Below are 20273 nucleotides of genomic sequence, written 5' to 3' on the forward strand. Positions count from 1 at the left end.
CAGTCTTTAGAAATCAACATAAATACCAAGAACCCTTATATTACTCTTCCCTGAAATTCATCATTACATCTAATTGGGTTGTTTTTATTTAGAACAATTATTTTCTTATTTTCTTATTAAGAAGTCTAGGGGCCGACGAGGTGGCGCTAGAGGTAAGGTGTCTGCCTTGCAAGCGCTAGCGTAGGACAGACCATGGTTTGATACCCCGGCGTCCCATATGGTTCCCCCAAGCCAGGAGCGATTTCTGAGCGCATAGCCAGGAGTTAACCCTGAGCGTCAAATGGGTGTGGCCCACCCCCCAAAAAAAGTCTACCCTCATATCTAACTGAACAAAATCATCTCCATCTTGCTCACCATTAAATTTGTAGAGCCACCTACAAGGACACCACATAGACATTCTCTAAATATTCAGTGACTAATGAAAATGTTTTAGTCTTGTTTCCAGCTAATATATCTTTCTAGTATTATTGTCAACTTGCAAATCAAAAACATACACATTGCTGTAGAGATTTTAACTGACGTTATGATCATTAAAGCTCACTGATTACATATTTATCTAAGTAAATAGACTATTGATTCTAAGTAAATATAAATTATTTATTCATGTAAATAAAGACTATACATTATCATATATAAGCATGTTTGTATCAGTATAATATTAAACATCACAAAATATCAATGAATTATTATTGACCTCTTGGCCTCCATCTCTACCATGGAGAAAAATAGGTTCTATTAGATACAACTATTAAAACAGGAAAAAGTATACAAATGAACAAAGTTCAAAAATGCAATGAGAGGTCATTTTCAAATATCTTTTTCAACATTATTAAAACATTCAGTAGACTCAGAGGTGCTTTATGGCTTTGTTTTGTCCATTAAAAATAGACATAAACAGAAAAACACAAGAAGTAATTCCCTTTTCTTTCATTTACTGTTTATATATTTATGGCATACTCTTTTATTGCTCTCGTCTGACCTCAGATTCATCAGAGAAGTTGGAAACAGATGTACAATTGGTGACTTATATATATATATATATATATATATATATATATATATATAACTTTGACAACTGTTTCCAGAATTAAAAATTGGCCTTATGTAATAGTAAATTTGTATATGCTGTTGATATAATTTGTAATGAACTTTTTTATTTTTGGTTTTTGGACCACACCCAGAGGTTACTCAGAGGTTAACACTCAGAGGTTACTCTTTGCTATGCACTCAGAAATCGATCCTGGCTTTGGAGGACCATTTGGGATTCCAGAGGATTGAACCATGATCTGTCCTAGGCTACTGCGAGCAAGGCTGATGCCTTTCCACTTGTGCCACCACTCCAATCTTTAATTAACTTTTTAAAAAGTGTTCTTCAATGGGTAAAATCATAATATATTTTGATTACAAGAAATTTAAAATTAATGTTGGCAGTCAAGGAAAGTGCTAGCTGCTACTCAAAGTGATAGCAGTTGGAACAAAACATTAAATAGGAAATTTGCCTGAATCAATGCAAACTATGATTCAATCCCCAGCACCCCTTTCAGCTCTCCTGACACTCATCAGTAGTAATCCTTGAACTAGGAGTAATCCATAGCTGAGAACTGCCAGGTGTCGCCAAAATGAAAAAAACAAAATAGGTGATAGCAATAGTATTGACAATAGGGTGGTGTTCTTTACATGACTGAACCCAAACACAATCATGTATGTAATCAAGGTGTTTAAATAAAATATAAAAAAATAGTATTGACAATAATAAGATTCAGTGGTCAGTGTTATTTAAATCAAAGAAAAACTGAGTGAAAGGAAATAAGTTAAATTTAATTTAGATGGAAAGATATGAATTTGTTTTGTATCTGAAACCAAATTTTCTTAATGATTAAAAATATATACTATTGTATCATCAGAAACTGACATGCTAAAATTGATTCTGTCATGTGCTTATTATATTCAACAGCAAGCTATGGATATTTGGGAAAAAATATAGAAACAGTCTTTATCTATAAAAGGAAGGGAGGGTCAGAGTGGTAATACAGGGGGTATTATGACTGAATTGTTTGCTACCAATATGGGTTCAATCCCCAGCATCCCATATGGTCCTCTAAGTATAGCCATGAGTGATCCCTGAGTGCAGAGCTTGAGCACTGCTGAGTGTGGGTCTCCCAAAATAATCAGAAACAAAGGAAGGAATTGAAGCAGGAAATCCTAATTACTTCCACAAAAATTTTGATATTATTTTACTCTCTATTCCAAAAATGCTTATTGAGCACTTCTCAAGAATTTTATCACAATGTGGATATATAAAATCAATGTCCCTGCCCTTAAAGAACTTCTAATTTATTTTGATCTAATAAAGCATAACACTGTAGATAACAGAGACCTACAGAAAATTTAGAACCCTGATACAATACATAATTTCAGTTTACTCTTGTTTTATTATGCAAGTCAAAACACACGAACTAAAATTTAAATTTTCTGAAGTAATAAAAGCTCAAGAATTTTTTTTTTTTTTTTTTTGGTTTTTGGGCCACACCCGGTGACGCTCAGGGGTTATTCCTGGCTATGCGCTCAGAAGTCGCTCCTGGCTTGGGGGACCATATGGGATGCCGGGGGATCGAACCGTGGTCCGTCCTAGGCTAGCGCAGGCAAGGCAGGCACCTTACCTCTAGCACCACCGCCAGGCCCCAAGCTCAAGAATTTTTAAGACATACAGATATAGTGTTAGCGCAATGGTAGGGCATTAGTTTTGTATGTAGCTGACGTGAGTTTAATGGCTAGCACCCCAAATGGTCTCCTAAGCCCAGCAGGCATAACCCCTGAGTACTGCTGAGTATAGCCTCCCACCAACATTTTCAGAAATGTATCAAGTTATTAGAGCATAAACAAATGTAACAGAACAATAAATTTTATTACCTAAATAATAAAAACTGCAATTGTTAATGATGGGTTTAGAATATAATTGGAAAGTTGCAGCCACATAAGATAAAATTTTCCTGTAATAGACAGAAAATAAAAATGTAAAAAGACTGTGATTTTAAAAGAAAGAAAGGTACACAAGTTTTAATAAAGCAGACGCTCCAATCTTTACTTAAATCTAAATAATGGACTCAAATGATGCTGACTACAGGTAATTATAAGAGTTGTTGAAAGATAAACTCCCCCATTACAAAATACACATATCAAGATGTAGAACAATAATAATTTCTAGTTGTGAGACTCTCATAATTCTTCTCTTCTGTGAACTCTATTTATAAAAATAAAATCTCTGGATAGAGTCATCCCTTCAGAGATATGTTTCTTTTGTAAACAGGATGTCAAAGTCAAGATTTTGAAACTTAGTTGAGTTACTGAAGACAAAGATAAATACTAAATTTTAATATATTCCAAATATGCTAAATAAGCATAATGCATAGTTGAAATTTAAAGTAACTTAAGATAACAATAAATGAATTAAATTAATTAGATTTAACTTTTAAAATTAGAGAAGAAAAATCCCAATTTATGACTGTCATAGAACAGAAAATCTTTTTACATGAGAATTTTATATAAAATCTTCTATGTAAATTCTTTACATAAAATATCCTAGATATTTTAAGATGTATATTATAAGATATATACTAATATATATCTTATATATTTATATTTATCTTATATTTATAAGATAATTAAATATTTTAGGAAAAGTAGACTTGAAACCAAGTAGTGGTTTCTAAATATTATGTGTAATATAAAGAACAAATGCAAGAGAAATTACTCATACATTCATTCAATGATTCTTAAGTGTGTCTATGGAGCAACACTATATTCAGTAACAACAAAAAATACCAAATATATGTGGCATTTATTTTAAAATTTAGTTATTTTTAGTAAGATCAAAGGATTTGCTATATAGTTCATAGGACCAGAACATATGACTGCCACACATGATGGCTTGAATTAAATCTTAGTACTACATGGTCTTACAAAGATTTCTTTCTGTGGCCCCTGCATATTGCACTTGAACAGAACCACATCACTGGCTCCTAGTAATTAAGCACTTAGTCTAACCAGTCATCTCAGTTATCCCACATCCTGTGAGGCCTCAATACCATTATTATTTATCCCATAATAACAGTACAATCTCCAAAGGTAGTAGGATATCTGGGAGTTTCTAACAGTGCTTGTCAAATGAGCTACATACTGAATGATGTCTGACTTCAAATTTGGGAAGATAGAAATATTGTGCAAGTAATGTAGGTTTATATAGTTAGCAAAGGAGTCAAAAAAACATAAAAACTATAGTTAACATTTTATAGGAAAATAATGAACTACTAAAACTTTTCCCACCATGTATACAGCATAAAATAATAGACTCAAATGGTTAGAGTCTGGTAAGGAGAAGGGGGAGATAAAATTGTAAATGTTAAGCCAAATAGCAAGTTATGTCATTCTTTTCTTATGTATGGCAGACTTCTATAATTTACTCATCTTTTATGAACAATACATACTTTCCTGCAGACTCCACACATAATTCCAAAATATCATCTCAGCAAAATCCAAGAAGCCACAGCCAATCACTGAGTTATCTATGAAGTCAGAATTGTATCCAGTACCCTATTCTTTTTTTCTCCCATTATTCCACACATTATTAGAACAAATAATGCATCCAGATTCAATGTTGAACACTAGTGGAGAAGAAAATAGACTTAAACAAAATCAATATTGTGCTGATTAAAATGTTAGAAGAAAAGATAAATGTTTGTGCTAATAAAAAAAATGTCAACTTTTGGAGTAAATAATTTTTACTTAATTGCAGCTTTTGGAGTATTTTCTGACCTAAGAAAGGAACAGTGCTCCTGGATAAGGAAGCAGAAATAAAATCAAATAGAAGGTTGCTCTCAAAGTATTTACTGAATTTCTAATATTCCCTTTAATGAATCCTACGATCTAGAAATATTATAAATCCCTGAACATGATGCTTTTTGTATTGTTTACCTGGGAGATTTCTTACATCTGAACCATAAGGGGAGGAGCTTTCCTTGCACACCTCTAATCTGAGTTTGTTCCCCCAGAACCATCCATAGATGGTTCTCTGCCACACTACAGGAATGATTGGAATACAGAAGCAGGAGTAAATTCTGAGCACAGTTAAAAATAAAACAAACATTTTAGGACAATGAACAATAGGAAATATGTTGAATTAAACCTTGTAAAGTTTCTATATCATATAATCTGATGTTCAAATTTAGTGGTTATCACTCAACTCATGTTATTGGACATCCTGAGTTTAAGTAGAGTATTGCTAGTGATCATATCATTCCACATATTTTTCCTTTTAAAAATAGTTATTTTATTGACTTTAAAAAATATAAGCATCCTATGATGTCTTGTTTTGTTTTACAGCAGCACTCAAAATGTTCAGTACTTCTGGAAACAAACAAGATGCCCTTCAACAGACGAATGGCTAAAGAAACTGTGGTACATATACACAATGGAATATTATGCAGCTGTCAGGAGAGATGAAATCATGAAATTTTCCTATACATGGATGTACACAGAATCTATTATGCTGAGTGAAATAAGTCAGAGAGAGAGAGAAAAACGCAGAATGGTCTCACTCATCTATGGGTTTTAAGAAAAATGAAAGACATTCTTGCAATAATACTTTTCTGACACAAAAGAGAAAAGAGCTGGAAGTTCCAGCTCACCTCAGGAAGCTCACCACAAAGAGTGATGAGTTTAGTTAGAGAAATAACTACATTTTGAACTGTCCTAATAATGAGAATGTATGAGGGAAATGGAGAGCCTGTTTAGAGTACAGGCGGGGGTCGGGTGGGGAGGAGGGAGACTTGGGACATTGGTGATGGGAATGTTGCACTGGTGATGGGTGGTGTTCTTTACATGACTGAAACCCAAACACAATCATGTATGTAATCAAGGTGTTTAAATAAAAAAAATGTTCAGTACTTACTTCTAACTCTTTGCTTAGGCTCTATACTCCTCACAAAGTTCTGAGTCCCTCAAGTTACATTTCTTTTTTTTGTTTGTTTTGTTTTTTGGGCCACACCCAGCGGTGCTCAGGGGTTACTCCTGGCTGTCTGCTCAGAAATAGCTCCTGGCAGGCACGGGGGACCATATGGGACACCGGGATTCGAACCAACCACCTTTGGTCCTGGATCGGCTGCTTGCAAGGCAAACGCCACTGTGCTATCTCTCCGGGGCCATCAAGTTACATTTCTATATCCTCCAATTTTTGTACTTCATTGTACTTTATCCTCCAGCTTTTTCACTTCATTCAATTTTCTATTGGCCCGTATGTTGTATTTTAATCTCTACAACTTGTATAGCTCTGAATTATATGTTGAAAGTTTATTCCAAAATTTGGCAATCACCTTTATAATTATTGATCTCACCTCTTCATCAGGTAGCTGTTTCTTTCCATTTCTAAAGCTAGTTTCAGAATTACTGTGTTGCCCTTTCTTTTGAAACATGATCATATGTATCTTCATTTTGTTTGTTTATGTATGGTTATTTCTCTGTTCATTCCACAACTTCCTTTCATATTCTAGAAATGGCTTTGTGCGGTTGCTCTTCCTGCGAACCAGCTACAATATTTTATGGGTATTTGAATTGTTGGTGTGTTCCAGATGTGTCCCTGCTGTCTTTATGATTGTGTTCAGGATTGAGAGTCAGTGTCACTATAGCATATAGCTTCCTACCTCTCACACACTGGAACAATAAACAGGTTTGCTTTACTTATAATACAGGTATTCTCTGAATCAACATTGTAGCTCTGGGCACATTGAAAACTTAAATCTCTATGTAGATTCTTCAAGATGGGATTTTTGTTCCCTGAAGTCTTAGTATATTTTGAACAATTTTTTTCTGGTGGTGCTTATTGCTGAAACTCTAGGAACTCATTTCTTCTCTACACACTCAAAAAGTTTCGGTTCCATGATCAAAGTAACACAATCTCTGTGTGTCAGGGAATAGTCACACACTGCCAGAATCCCTTTTTCCTGGCAAATCCTTCTATCTAGAATAGATATCTTTCTTAGTGAGAGTTTATCTTAGTTTTTTCATCCATCTTGTCTCTATATTTTTAACCTTTGCTATGATTTTGATATTTGGGTCTCCTTTGTAATTTAGGATTCTGAATGCAGTTGCATATTTGTTGTGTCTTTGAGAAAGTGAGTGCAGGCTACTCAGATACCATTGTCTTGAAAATTTGAGACCTCATTTCTTCATCTGTTAAGAATGCTGGCTCAAAAAAATATGAGTGGAACAAGGAAAGCCTATTTAACAAGTAGTGTTGAGAAAGCTGGTTAACTACATGCATAAACAAAACAAAACACCTCTGACCTATCTAATGGCATGCACAAAACTCAAATCAAAATGTATTAAAGACCTCGACATCAGACGTGAAACCATAAGGCACATAGAGAATAAATAGAGAGAATTCTCCATGACACTTAAAGTTATCTTTAAGAATAAAAAAAAGAGGGCCCGGATGGATAGCACAGGGGCTTTTGCCTTGCAAGCAGCCAATCCAGGACCAAAGGTGGTTGGTTCGAATCCCGGTGTCCCATATGGTCCCCCGTGCCTGCCAGGAGCTGTTTCTGAGCAGACAGCCAGGAGTAACCCCTGAGCAACGCCAGGTGTGGTCCAAAAACCAAAAAAAGAAAAGGAAAAAAAAGAATAAAAAAAAAGAAAACCCAATGACTAAGCAAGTGAAAGCAAAGATAAACAAATGGACTACAGTAAACTAAGAAGCTTCTGTACCTCACAGGAAAAGTATTCAGGTGCAAAGATGTCCAATGGATTAGGAGAAACTATTAGCCTAACAGATAAGGATTAAAATATAAGATATATAAGGCACTGGTAGAACTTAACTAGAAAAAAAAAAGCATCTAATGCCATCAAAAAATGGTGAGAATAGATGAACAAAAACTTCCTCAAAGAAGAAATGCAGATGATCAAAAGTCACATAATAAATTATTCCACATCATTAATCATCAGGGAAATGCAAAGAAAAATAAGAATGGGATATTTTATACTACAGAGAATGGCACACTTCAAAAAGAGCAACCAGTGCTTGAGAGGTTACAGGGAAAAAGGGACTCGTATTTACTGCTGCTTTGAATGTTGTATGATCCAGACTTATTGAGAAAAATAATATGAACATTCTTTTTTTTTCTTTTTTTATTTTTAATTAAACACCTTGATTACATACATGATTGTGTTTGGGTTTCAGTCATGTAAAGAACGCCACCCATTACCAGTGCAACATTCCCATCACCAATGTCCCAAGTCTCCCTCCTCCCCACCCGACCCCTGCCTGTACTCTAAACAGGCTCTCAGAGGCTCCAAAAAATATGAACATTCTTGATAAAAATAAAAAAAACTAGAAATTGAGGGGCCAGAGCAGCAGTGCAGTGGTAGGGCATTTGCATTGCACTCAGCTGACCCAGGATAGATCTTGGTTTGATGCCCGGTGTCCCATATGGTCTCCCAAGCCAGGGGCGATTTCTAAGCGAATAGTCAGGAGTAACCCCTGAGCATCACTGGGTTTGGCTCAAAAACAAAAATAAATAAATAAATAAAAAGAAAAGAAATTGAGCTAATATAACCCATTAATACCACTTCTATGTATCCTAGTGTTCCAAAATACAATGCAGAAAAGGGTTTTACACTCCTATGTTTGTTGCTGCATAATTCAATTCACAATTGCCAAAATCCGCTAACAATGCAAGTGACTGAGAAAAGATGAGTGGATAAAGAAACTGTGGTACATCAACACATGTAATACTACATGTGGTCCATCTACACATAAAATACTATGTACCAAGATTAAATCATGAAATTTATTTATACGTGATGAATAGAATATTATGTGAAGATAATGAGTCATGGGTAGAGGGATAGACATAGAATGACCAAACTCATTTTAAGTATTTGTATATATATTATGTATATATTATATATATTTAATATATAATATATATAAAAATTATATATTCTATATATAATGGTAGCATTATACCTAAAGACAATGGAGACTAGGTCTAGGAAGACTGACCTATGGTAGGAAGTTTGTCACAAAGAGCAGTGGAGGAGTGCAGTTAGGGCAGAGAAGGAACTTTTGTCACAATGGTACTTGGAAATGATTACTCTGGACAAGAAGTGAGTGCTGAAAGGAGGTAAAGTGTTATGCATGACACATCTTCAGTAAAAATATTGCATTGGTGGTAGGAATGTTGCACTGGTATTGGGGTTGTCCTCTTATATGTCTGAAACCCAACCACGATCATGTTTGTAACCAATGTGTTTAAATAAAAATATTATTTAAAAAATATTGCAAACCAGTTCCTAAAGGGAAAATAGAAATAGAAAGTAAATTTAAAAGGGTTTATAGAGATAAGCACGGGAGGAACAGGAGAGCAGCTGGGGACATTGGTGATGGGAAATGTGTCTTGGTAAAGGGATGGGTATTGGACATTGATTGAAATTCAATAATGAATAACTTTGTAACTGTGTATATCATGATTATTCAAATATCTTTAATTTATTTATTAAAACCGTTGTGATCCACAAAGTCCTTCATAATTGTGATGGAATTTTATAAAAATGTATTAAAAAGAATATTGTATCACCTCACGATATGTTGTGAAGAGTAAAAGAAAAAGACAATGATCCAGAAAGGAATCACATACCAACCAAACAAATAGTATCGTAGCTTTTAATTATATTAGTAAAATCAAATGTCCTTATAGTATAAGTACAGCATGTCAACACTGTATATTAATTGTTCCGAATGTTTTTTTAAAACTGGGACAGGTTCTCCTATTTATTATTAGCTTCTCTTCCTGACTTCTTATATTCCTTTTTGATTTAATAAATATCTCTCCTACATTCAGCAAAAATAAAAACTTAATGATGATATTGGACTGATAGTAAAGTGGATAATAGGGTGCTTTCCTTGCATGTGGCCAACCCAGATTAGATCTACAGTACCCAGAATGGTCCCCCAAGCCTGCCAGTTGTAAATAAGGCACACTGCCTGATGTGGCTCAAATCCAAATAAATAATAAAATATCTGGTAGTATTTTAAGACCTTTTGCACACATGTTGCTGCAAAAACTGCCTTTGGTACTATTAATGGAAGACCCCCATTGAAATATTCCCTGGAACTAAAATTCATTGGTTGAAGAATGATTCACTATCAACTATCAAAATTTTCTCTACTTTCTTCTCCTGTTAATGTCATGTACATGCCACTGAGACTCCAGATTCAATACAGAATCATAATTAGCTCCTTCATCTGCTCCAAACATTCAGATGTAAAATCTATTATCCCTTTCGATGGCTTTTTCCCAAACAGCCCAACTCTGAATTCCTTCCTCATGTCCCAATTCCTGTTTGGAAGCAGAAAAGCTAGTGTTCCTCTTCTATTCAATAACAACCTCTCCCTCTTCCCTGACAACTGTATTGCAATATATATATGTATATATATATATATGTATATATACATATATATATATTGCAATATATAATAACTTTCCGAAAAGTATTCTCTGAAGAAAAAATATGAAGCTCCAAAGTTCTTCATGGTTCTTTGTCAAAATTCTAGTTTTTAATTCCTCCATCTATAATTTTTCTTCCATATCTGTGCATCCAAAATCTTCCTGTCAGTTGTTCTGACCTACATACCACCCTAAGTTATTAGTTTTCTTTGGATGTGGACATCACTCTGATTGTATTATTCTTTTACCTCAGAAAACTTGACACTTTTTAAAGAAGTACTGATTTTACTTTATACTGTCATTAAATAATATATTTTATGTATTAGAACATGGAATATTTGAAGTAAATTCAATGAATTGTTCTTTTGTATTCCCGTCCTACCTAAAATCATCCCTGGAAAAATAGTGGCTACAAGACTTCAGATCAGACTGGCTTAAATTGGGAAAACTAGCTACATTATGACTTTCTCAATATTTATTATTTTATTTTCTTTATAGATTCAGGGAAATTAATATAACACTTACACTTCTCAATTATAATTTTTGTTTAGGTTTATTTTTCAACCATTCCCAACAGTATTCAGGGATAATTCCTGGAGGGCTCAGACAAGCATATGTACTGCTCAGGGGACCATATGTACAAATCTCTCAGATCACCACACAAAAGGTAAGTGCTCTACCACTGTTTCTCAGTCTATTTCTCAATTATTCCTAATATGAGCCTTGAATACTCTCAATTATATCATATGATAAAATGTCCATTCTTGGACAATCACTGTACCCCACTATCTGACATCATTACTTCATTTTTGATACTCAACTAACACTTAAGTACAAAGTATGTAGTCAAGTTTTACTTACTATAGTTTTTATTAGAAGAAAGTAGCTTAATTATATTTCTCAAAAAAGAGATTACTGTTCTAAAATTTCTAGACATGCTTTATATTCAACAATTACTAGTAGTATTAACATCAAATGTTTAAGCATTAATTGTGACACCTGGCCTCAGCTGGCACACTGGCTTGTGAATTTCCATTTAGAAAGTTTTCAGAAATCTTTTATACCCAAATAATTAATTGATTTATGTTTCTGATATTTTCCTTTTGGGGGAGATGAGGGATGGGGAGGACTATGAGTGATTTAGGTCCAATCCAGTGGTCCTCCAGAGTTACACTTAGGTCAATACTTGGATCAGTTCCAATGGTACTCAAGGTGTATCGTGGAGAACTGAACCCAGGTTTCCAACTTGCAAAACATGACCTTGTACCCACTGATCTATTCCCCTATCTCCTTTTATTTTCCTTTAAAATGGTGTAATGATAGCATAATTTAAGAAATCATGCTAATGACTAGAGAATCTGTGGAATTTATGAATTAGTGATAGAGTGGAATAAATATAAAATATAAAGGAAATACTTGATCAAAATTATTTATTTATTTTGACAAGACTAATTTTTATTTTAATTTATTATTATAGTGCCTCATACAGTAAACATACTGTAACTTGTTTCTCAAATTATTTAACTCCCCTTATCCCCCAGGCACTTTACTTCTACATGAAGAAGAAAAAACAGAGAAATAAAAATATTTCATTGTCACTGTTTTTCTAGATTCTTTTGGGTTAATACAGGAAAATATTTCAGGTGACAATGTTTCCTTTGAATATGTATTTTATAAACTCACTGGGAAAGAAAATTGGATATTTCTTTTAAGAGATAAATCTAGATATAAATTGGATTTGGAAATGAATTTACTTTTCTGACAACTGGCTATAAAACATGTCTAAAAAGGGAATAGTTTCAAATAAGCTTTTTTCACTAATTTATAGACTTTCAGGACTTAAGTCAATTAAAATTGCCTAAAATATTATTAAATACAATATTTTTATATACTATGCATCACCTTATGACAGTGATGTATAAGAGAGTGACAGGATGTTTACTAAGGGATGAAGCACATGCAGGACATGTGAAAAAATTCTGTGTTCAACTACTAACATCTCAAGAACCCTCATCCCAGGCCCAGCACATTCAGCATTGGTAGCTCCTGAGTCTGGTCTGGAGAAGACCTAGACCCCAAGGTCTGCTATGTCTGGCCTAAATCAACAGAGAAAAAAATCCAGGAGTAATACATTTCTTGTTACATTGTTCTGAATAAAATTTTATAATTCATGTGGAGTGACTTATATAGTGTTTGGCTTATGTCACCAATATATACTCATTTTGTTTTAAAAATTGATATCCACAGTTGCCCTACAACAGCTTGATCTTAACAGAGGATTCAGGACCTAATTTCTGCTAAACATGGATTCAGTGACTTGGAGCAAATTAATGAAGTGTCTCCCAATACACTGATTTTCATCCCACACAATGGGGTTTGGTGGCTAACCAAGAAGAAAAGTGAATTTATATCTCCTATTAAAGTCTGTGACTTTATTGTACAGTACATAATTACATATCCATTACACTTATTTGGTACCTTTATAAAATACATAGTCCTTTCAATCTACTGGTAAATTATGATATATTGTAACTTATTAAAACTTATTTCTGACCTTGGAAAAGATAATTCTGAGAGAGTTTTGATGAATGTAGTGGCACAGTTTTAAATAGATTGAAAAAAAAATACTTCAAGCAGCACTTTGGCAAAGTCCATTAAGATTTGTGGCTAAAAAAAAAAAAAAGATTTGTAGCTAGATTTCCACAATCTAATAGAATATCATAGAGTGATGAAGCACCATTCCCCTGAAAAATAGAAGACAACCATATCATGGACTGACTGACCACAGGTAGCAGTTACATAGGTATGATAAATTTCTTTAGATTAAGTTACACATTGAACATATATTTTAGCATAAAGTATTAGATAATTACATAATTAAAATTAAAATCTTGGCCTTGAGAGATAGCTCAATGGGCTAAAAGCATCTTTTGCATAAGGCCTGGATTCAACTGTAAGAATCACCCAAAATGAACTCCAAGTTCATAGTCAAGGATAGCCCTGAGCACAACCAAGCACAGTCCCTAAAATTCCTTAAAAAAATTTCTTATCTGGGCCAGAGCAATGGCACAGAGCGATAAGGTGTCTGCCTTGCCTGTGCTAGCCTAGGACAGTCTGTAGTTCAATCCCCCAGCATCCCATATGGTCTTCCAAGCCAGTAGTGATTTCTGAGCGCATAGCCAGGAGTAACTCCTGAGCATCACCAGGCATGGCCCAAAAAGCAACAAAAAATATTTTTTCTTACCTATTTTCATTGAAGTCTAATAACTTTTTTTTTATCAAATAGTGATCACTTCTGAATAACTGACAGTTAATTTTACAAAATCCATTTGCTATATTAAGAACCAACAAAAATTAAAATAAAGTAACTAAAATAAAAAAAGAACCAACATGAAGCCCAATTTAGTGTTAAAATCCAACAAAAAGCTAAAAAATGTGATTTGAAATAGGAAGAACATATTCAAGAAGTCTATATTTGCATCTGACAAACTATAGAAAAGAATTGTATTTTAATTTCAAAGGATTAAAAAAAATAGGAATAAATTCGAATAACCAACGTTTTGTTACAGTAATTGACTTAGCACTTGTTTTGACTGAATTGATGGAGCCTTTTCTCCCCCACTCTTACTATAAATAACTTTGATTGACGTTTTCCCTTGAATCGTTTCATGTTACTGACTTTGTCTAATTCAGTGCCTTCTTTCAGCTCAAAGACAAATAGACAAGATTTGGGAATTCCACAACCAGTATATCTGTTTTGCAGAGAACACAATGCTGGGTTTATAGAGAAAGAAATATCAGACAGGTATCTTTTCTCAAAGAAGATTTTCCATCATGCTTTGATCACTTTTGCCCCATTAGCTAGAAAATGTGATTTATATAAAATTACTGGAAGCAAACACATAAGAATATAAAAATACAACCCAGGGTCCAATACCCAGCAAAACTATCATTCATATGGGAGGGCAGACTAAAAACATTCACAAATATGAACGAACTTGAACTATTTGTGCAAACTAAGCCGATCCTAAGCGACTTACTCAGAGACGAATTACACAATCCAAACCCCCGATTGTAACAACAACCACGCCACACAATACAAGTGCACAACAGTCCTCTTTATCAATAATTTCCCTAAATGTTAATGGACTAAACTCTCCAATTAAAAGACACATAGTAGAGAACTGGGTTAGGAAAAATAAACCGGACTTCTGCTGTCTGCAAGAAACACACCTACAGTTACAGGATAAGCACAGGCTTAGAATAAAAGGATGGAAAGTAATTATTCAGGCCAATGGAAAACAAAAAGAGCAGGGACAGCCATTCTTATATCAGACCAAATTGTATTCAACCTCAAGAAAGTGATCAGAGACAAAGAGGGACACTACTTACTGATCAGGGGAACATTAGATCAAGAAGTGCTAACCCTGGTCAATATCTATGCACCTAATGTAAAATCACCAAAATATGTGAGGCAACTACTGACAAACCTGGAGAAACACATGAAGGGAATTGTGATAATAGTAGGGGACCTCAATACTCCACTATCACCACTGGACAGATCCTCCAAACAGAAAAATAGTAAAGAAATAAGAGCTCTAAATGAAAAATTAGAAGAATTAGGGCTAATAGACTTATATAGAGCCCTCCATCCCCAGAAAGTAGAATACACATTCTTCTCAAACCCACATGGAACCTTCTCCAGAATAGATCATGTCTTAGGATACAAAGCCAACCTATATAAGACCACAAAGGTAAGGATCATTAGAAGTACCCTTTCAGATCACTATGCAACAGAGCTTATAATTGATGTCAAGAAGAAGCAATGGAGGAAAACTAATACCTGGAGATTGAATAACATACTGCTTAACAACAGCTGGATCAAAGAACAACTCAAGGAGGAAATAAAAAGATTCCTTGAGACAAATGACAATGAAGAGACAACATGTCAGAATTTATGGGATACAGCAAAAGCAGTACTTAGGGGGAAACTCATAGCATTACAGGCCTATGTTAAGAAACAGGAAAATAACAAAACCAACAGTTTAAAAGATCACCTCAAAGAATTGGAACAACAGCAACAGAGAAATCCAACCACAACCAGAAGGCAAGAAATCATAAAAACCAGAGCAGAAATAAACAACATAGAGACTAAGAAAACAATACAAAAAATCAATGAGACCAGGAGTTGGTTTTTCGAAAAAATAAATAAGATAGACAAACCATTGGCAAAACTTACCAAAAAAAAAGAGGGAAAACACCCAAATCACTAGGATCACGAATGAAAGGGGAGAGATTACAACAGAACCCCAAGAAATACAACATATCATGAGATCATATTATGAACAACTATATTCAACTAGGCTAGAGAACCCACCAGAAATCGACAGATTCTTGGACAAACACCCTCTTCCAAGACTGGAAAAGGAAGACCTAGAAACTCTAAACAGTCCAATCACTTCAGAGGAAATTGAAGACGTAATTAAAAGACTCCCTAAGAACAAATGCCCAGGCCCAGATGGATTTACAGGTGAATTCTATCAAACATTTCAAGAAGACTTATTACCACTGTTCCATAGGCTTTTCAAAACCATAGAAAAAACAGGAATCCTCCCCAACTCCTTTTATGAGGCTAATATCACACTCATTCCTAAAGAAGGCAAAGAAACCACCAAAAAAGAAAACTACAGACCAATCTCACTAATGAACATTGATGCAAAGATACTTAACAAAATCTTAGCAAACCGAATCCAACACCTCATCAAAAAGATCATACATCACGATCAAGTGGGATTCATACCAGGAACGCAAGGTTGGTTCAACATACGCAAATCAATAAACATTATACACCACATCAACAACATGAAAGACAAAAACCACATGATCATATCAATCGATGCAGAGAAGGCGTTTGACAAAATCCAACATCCGTTCATGTTAAAGACACTCAGCAAAATAGGGTTAGAAGGCACCTTCCTTAAGATAGTTACAGCTATTTATGAAAAGCCTACAGCCAACATTATACTTAATGGCGAGAAGCTAGAAGCATTCCCACTAAGGTCAGGAACTAGGCAAGGCTGTCCACTCTCTCCACTCTTATTCAATATAACCTTAGAAGTCCTAGCAATAGCAATCCGACAAGAGAAGGGAATCAAAGGAATTCAAGTAGGGAAAGAGGAACACAAGCTAGCTCTATTTGCTGATGATATGATGATATACATCAAAAACCCTAAAGAATCCACAGAAAAACTCCTAGAAACAATCAACCAATACAGTAAAGTGGCTGGATACAAAGTCAATACACAAAAGACAGTAGCGTTTTTATATACAAACAATGAAGTTGAGGAGAGAGAGATTAAAAATACAATTCCATTTAAGATAGTATCAAAAAATATCAAATACCTAGGAATCAACCTTACAAGAGAAGTGAAAGATCTATACCAGGGAAACTTCAAAACACTTCAGAAAGAAATTGAAGACGATCTAAAGAAATGGAAGAACATCCCATCCTCATGGATAGGTAGAATTAACATAGTCAAAATGACTATTTTACCCAAACTGCTATATAGATTTAATGCAATCCCTATCCAAATCCAGACACAATTCTTTAAAGAAATAGAACAATCAATTATAAAATTCATTTGGAACCATAAAAGACCCAGGATAGCTAAACACATTCTGAAAAATGAGAAGTTGGGAGGTATCTCCTTACCTAACTTGAAACTATACTTTAAAGCCATAGTAATAAAAACAGCATGGTACTGGAACAGAGACAGGACCTCAGACCAGTGGATTAGAACAGAATTCCCCGACATAAACCCCCAGATATATAGCCAACTAATATTTGATAAAAGAGGCAAGAATATGAAATGGAACAAAGAAAGCCTATTCAACAAATGGTGTTGGTACAACTGGAAACTCATATGCATGAAAGTGAAAATCGACCCATATCTCACTCCTTATACAAAAGTCAACTCAAAATGGATCAAAGATCTGGAAATCAGACCTGAATCTATAAAGTTCATCGAGAATAAAATAGGCAGAACACTCGAAGACCTTTATATCAAAAGGGTCTTTGAGACCGGAGCACCAATGGCAAAAACGTTAGCATCAACTATAAACAAATGGGACTATATCAAACTAAAAAGCTTCTGCATGGCAAAAGAAACCCTACTTAATGCAAGAAGACAGCTAACAGAATGGGAAAAAATCTTTTCACTTGATATATCAGATAAAGGGCTGATATCTAGAACATACAAAGCGCTCAGAAACCTGAGCCCTTCAAAACCAAACAAAGCCATAAAAAAATGGGGAGACGAAATGAATAGACATTTCTCTGAGGAAGAGAGAAGGATGGCCAACAAACACATGAAAACATGCTCACCTTCGCTCATCATCAGGGAGATCCAAATCAAGACAACAATGAGATACCACCTCACACCAGTGAGGTTGGCTCACATCAAAAATAATGGGAACAACCTTTGTTGGAGAGGATGTGGTATGAAAGGAACTCTCATTCATTGCTGGTGGGAATGCCCCTTGGTCCAACATCTATGGAGAAAAGTCTGGAGAGTGCTCAAAGAACTTAGAATTGAGCTGCCATTTGACCCAGCAATTGCTCTCCTAGGCATATATCCCCAAGATGGAAGGACATTCATTCCAAAATACATATGCACCCCACTATTTATTGCAGCACTCAGTATAATAGCCAAATCTTGGAACCAACCTCGATGTCCAACAACAGATGAATGGATCATTAAGATGTGGTACATATATACAATGGAATATTACATGGCAGTTAGAAATGATACAATCACAGACTTTGCAGCAACGTGGATGGACCTAGATCATGTTATGTTAAACGAAGTAAGTCAGAAGACAAAAGAAAAACACAGAATGGTAGCACTATTCTGAAACACCTAGAACACATAAAAAACAAAAAAATGACATTGAAGAAGCATAACTGCTAGAACCACAAAGAAAGACTTCATAAACTCCATTCCCTGATCTGCACAGCCACCAAGATCTTTAGAAACAGGACTGATTTTACCATCTAAGATAAAGTAGAAGTCTTCCACATACCACGAAAGCAGCAAGAGGAGAATAAATGATCTATTTTTTTGACGTCTTTATTTTGGTGTGGAGATTACGGTTGATGTCTCCAATATTATTTTATTTTATTTTGTTTTGTCTTTCTCTTTCTTTTTTGCACTTGAGTATGATTTGATTTCAGAACCGAGATTATTGTGTGGTGCCTGTCTTTATTGCTGTGGTGCTTATCGGTTATTTAATTTGATATTTTTTTTGTGTATTGTTGTGGTATTTTAATTACTTTTTTCACATCCTCTCTCAAACTGAGGTTGGAAGCCTCTAGACAGGACTCTGCCTATTTTCAGCATATTTGATTTTTGATTGAGAAGAGGACATATTAGGTGATGGGTATTCCCCTGATTTAATGTGAATATGTAACCAAAATACTACAGTGAAAGATATGTAAGCCATTATGAAAAAAAAAATTGTGTTTTTAATCAGAAATTTTCTTTGACTTACATGTATTATTATTATATCAATTATATTATATGTTATGTTATGTCACTATATTATGTTATATTAGTTTACCTCATTATGTTAATCAATTTTGTCCTTTAAATGAATTCTTACTTTAAAAAAAAAACAACTTTAGTTTGCTCTGAAGAAAAAAAATAAAATAAAATAAATAAAAGATAAGATAAGGCCTCCCAAATCTTACCACAGGCTGTGTTCTTTACACTGGCTGTATAGAAAGAGGAGGTACAGTAAAGGCACCCCATATACACCTCAACACAGGCCCCTTGCCGGGTATGTATTGTGAATTGGGGGACAAAAAAAAAAAAAAGAAAAAGAATATAAAAATGCAAACACAAGCTTAGAAGCTGCTGGACACAAATTTCTAAATTTTTTTGTCTGACAATCTACATTCTTCTGTCTAAATATATAAATGAGAAAACATTCTATAAATATGTTTAAATTTACTTTTTTATTTTCTTCAATTGCAGTATAGTAATAATACAGCAACAGGTGCTAAATTTACAGTAGTAAAACTTAGTCTGGATTCTTATATGCTTATACACAATTCTTGCTATAAGAGTTATTTAATTTATGAATTTATTTAATTTTATTTATGAAGTCATTTAATTTAAGAAGAGGTAGATAAATTAATAGCCCAAAAGACTATATATAACTCAAAATGGAATATTTATCCAGATCTCTATCCTGACTTTCTATTATCAGGTCAAAAAAAAAGGGCTCTTTGGAATTACTCGAAGACTGAGAACAATAAACAAAAGAAAACAACAGATATAAAACAGCACAAGAACATATTCAAAAGAATATGTGAAAGTGGCAAAAGCTGGCTCCCTGTGTGTGACACCAGGCGGGGAAAATCCGCGAAAGTACACCGGCCCAGTGGGGCTCAGCTGTGAAAGACTGTGAGTGTGACCTGTCTATGTCTGTCTACTGTCCTCTTGCGTGAAACTCTTGCGAGTGGGGCAAAAAGAGCCTCCAGAAACCTCGCTCGCCCAGACGCCATTTTCAGGGAGGGACTTCAGAGCATAAAAACCGGCTAACCTTTGCAAAAGCTGGCTCCCTGTGTGTGACACCAGGCGGGGAAAATCCGCGAAAGTACACCGGCCCAGTGGGGCTCAGCTGTGAAAGACTGTGAGTGTGACCTGTCTATGTCTGTCTACTGTCCTCTTGCGTGAAACTCTTGCGAGTGGGGCAAAAAGAGCCTCCAGA

At 34.7% G+C, this 20273-nt stretch overlaps 1 non-coding gene across 1 annotated transcript; it reads left to right on the forward strand.

Annotated features, from left to right (window-relative positions):
• The first annotated feature begins 19231 nt into the window (after nucleotides 1-19231).
• Nucleotides 19232-19364, forward strand: LOC126019376 (small nucleolar RNA SNORA51). The gene has a single exon (XR_007499099.1). It is a non-coding gene; the product is annotated as a small nucleolar RNA SNORA51 (small nucleolar RNA).
• The last annotated feature ends 909 nt before the right edge of the window (nucleotides 19365-20273 follow it).

This window comes from Suncus etruscus, chromosome 9, assembly GCF_024139225.1.
Source record: "Suncus etruscus isolate mSunEtr1 chromosome 9, mSunEtr1.pri.cur, whole genome shotgun sequence".
Lineage (NCBI taxonomy): Eukaryota > Metazoa > Chordata > Mammalia > Eulipotyphla > Soricidae > Suncus > Suncus etruscus.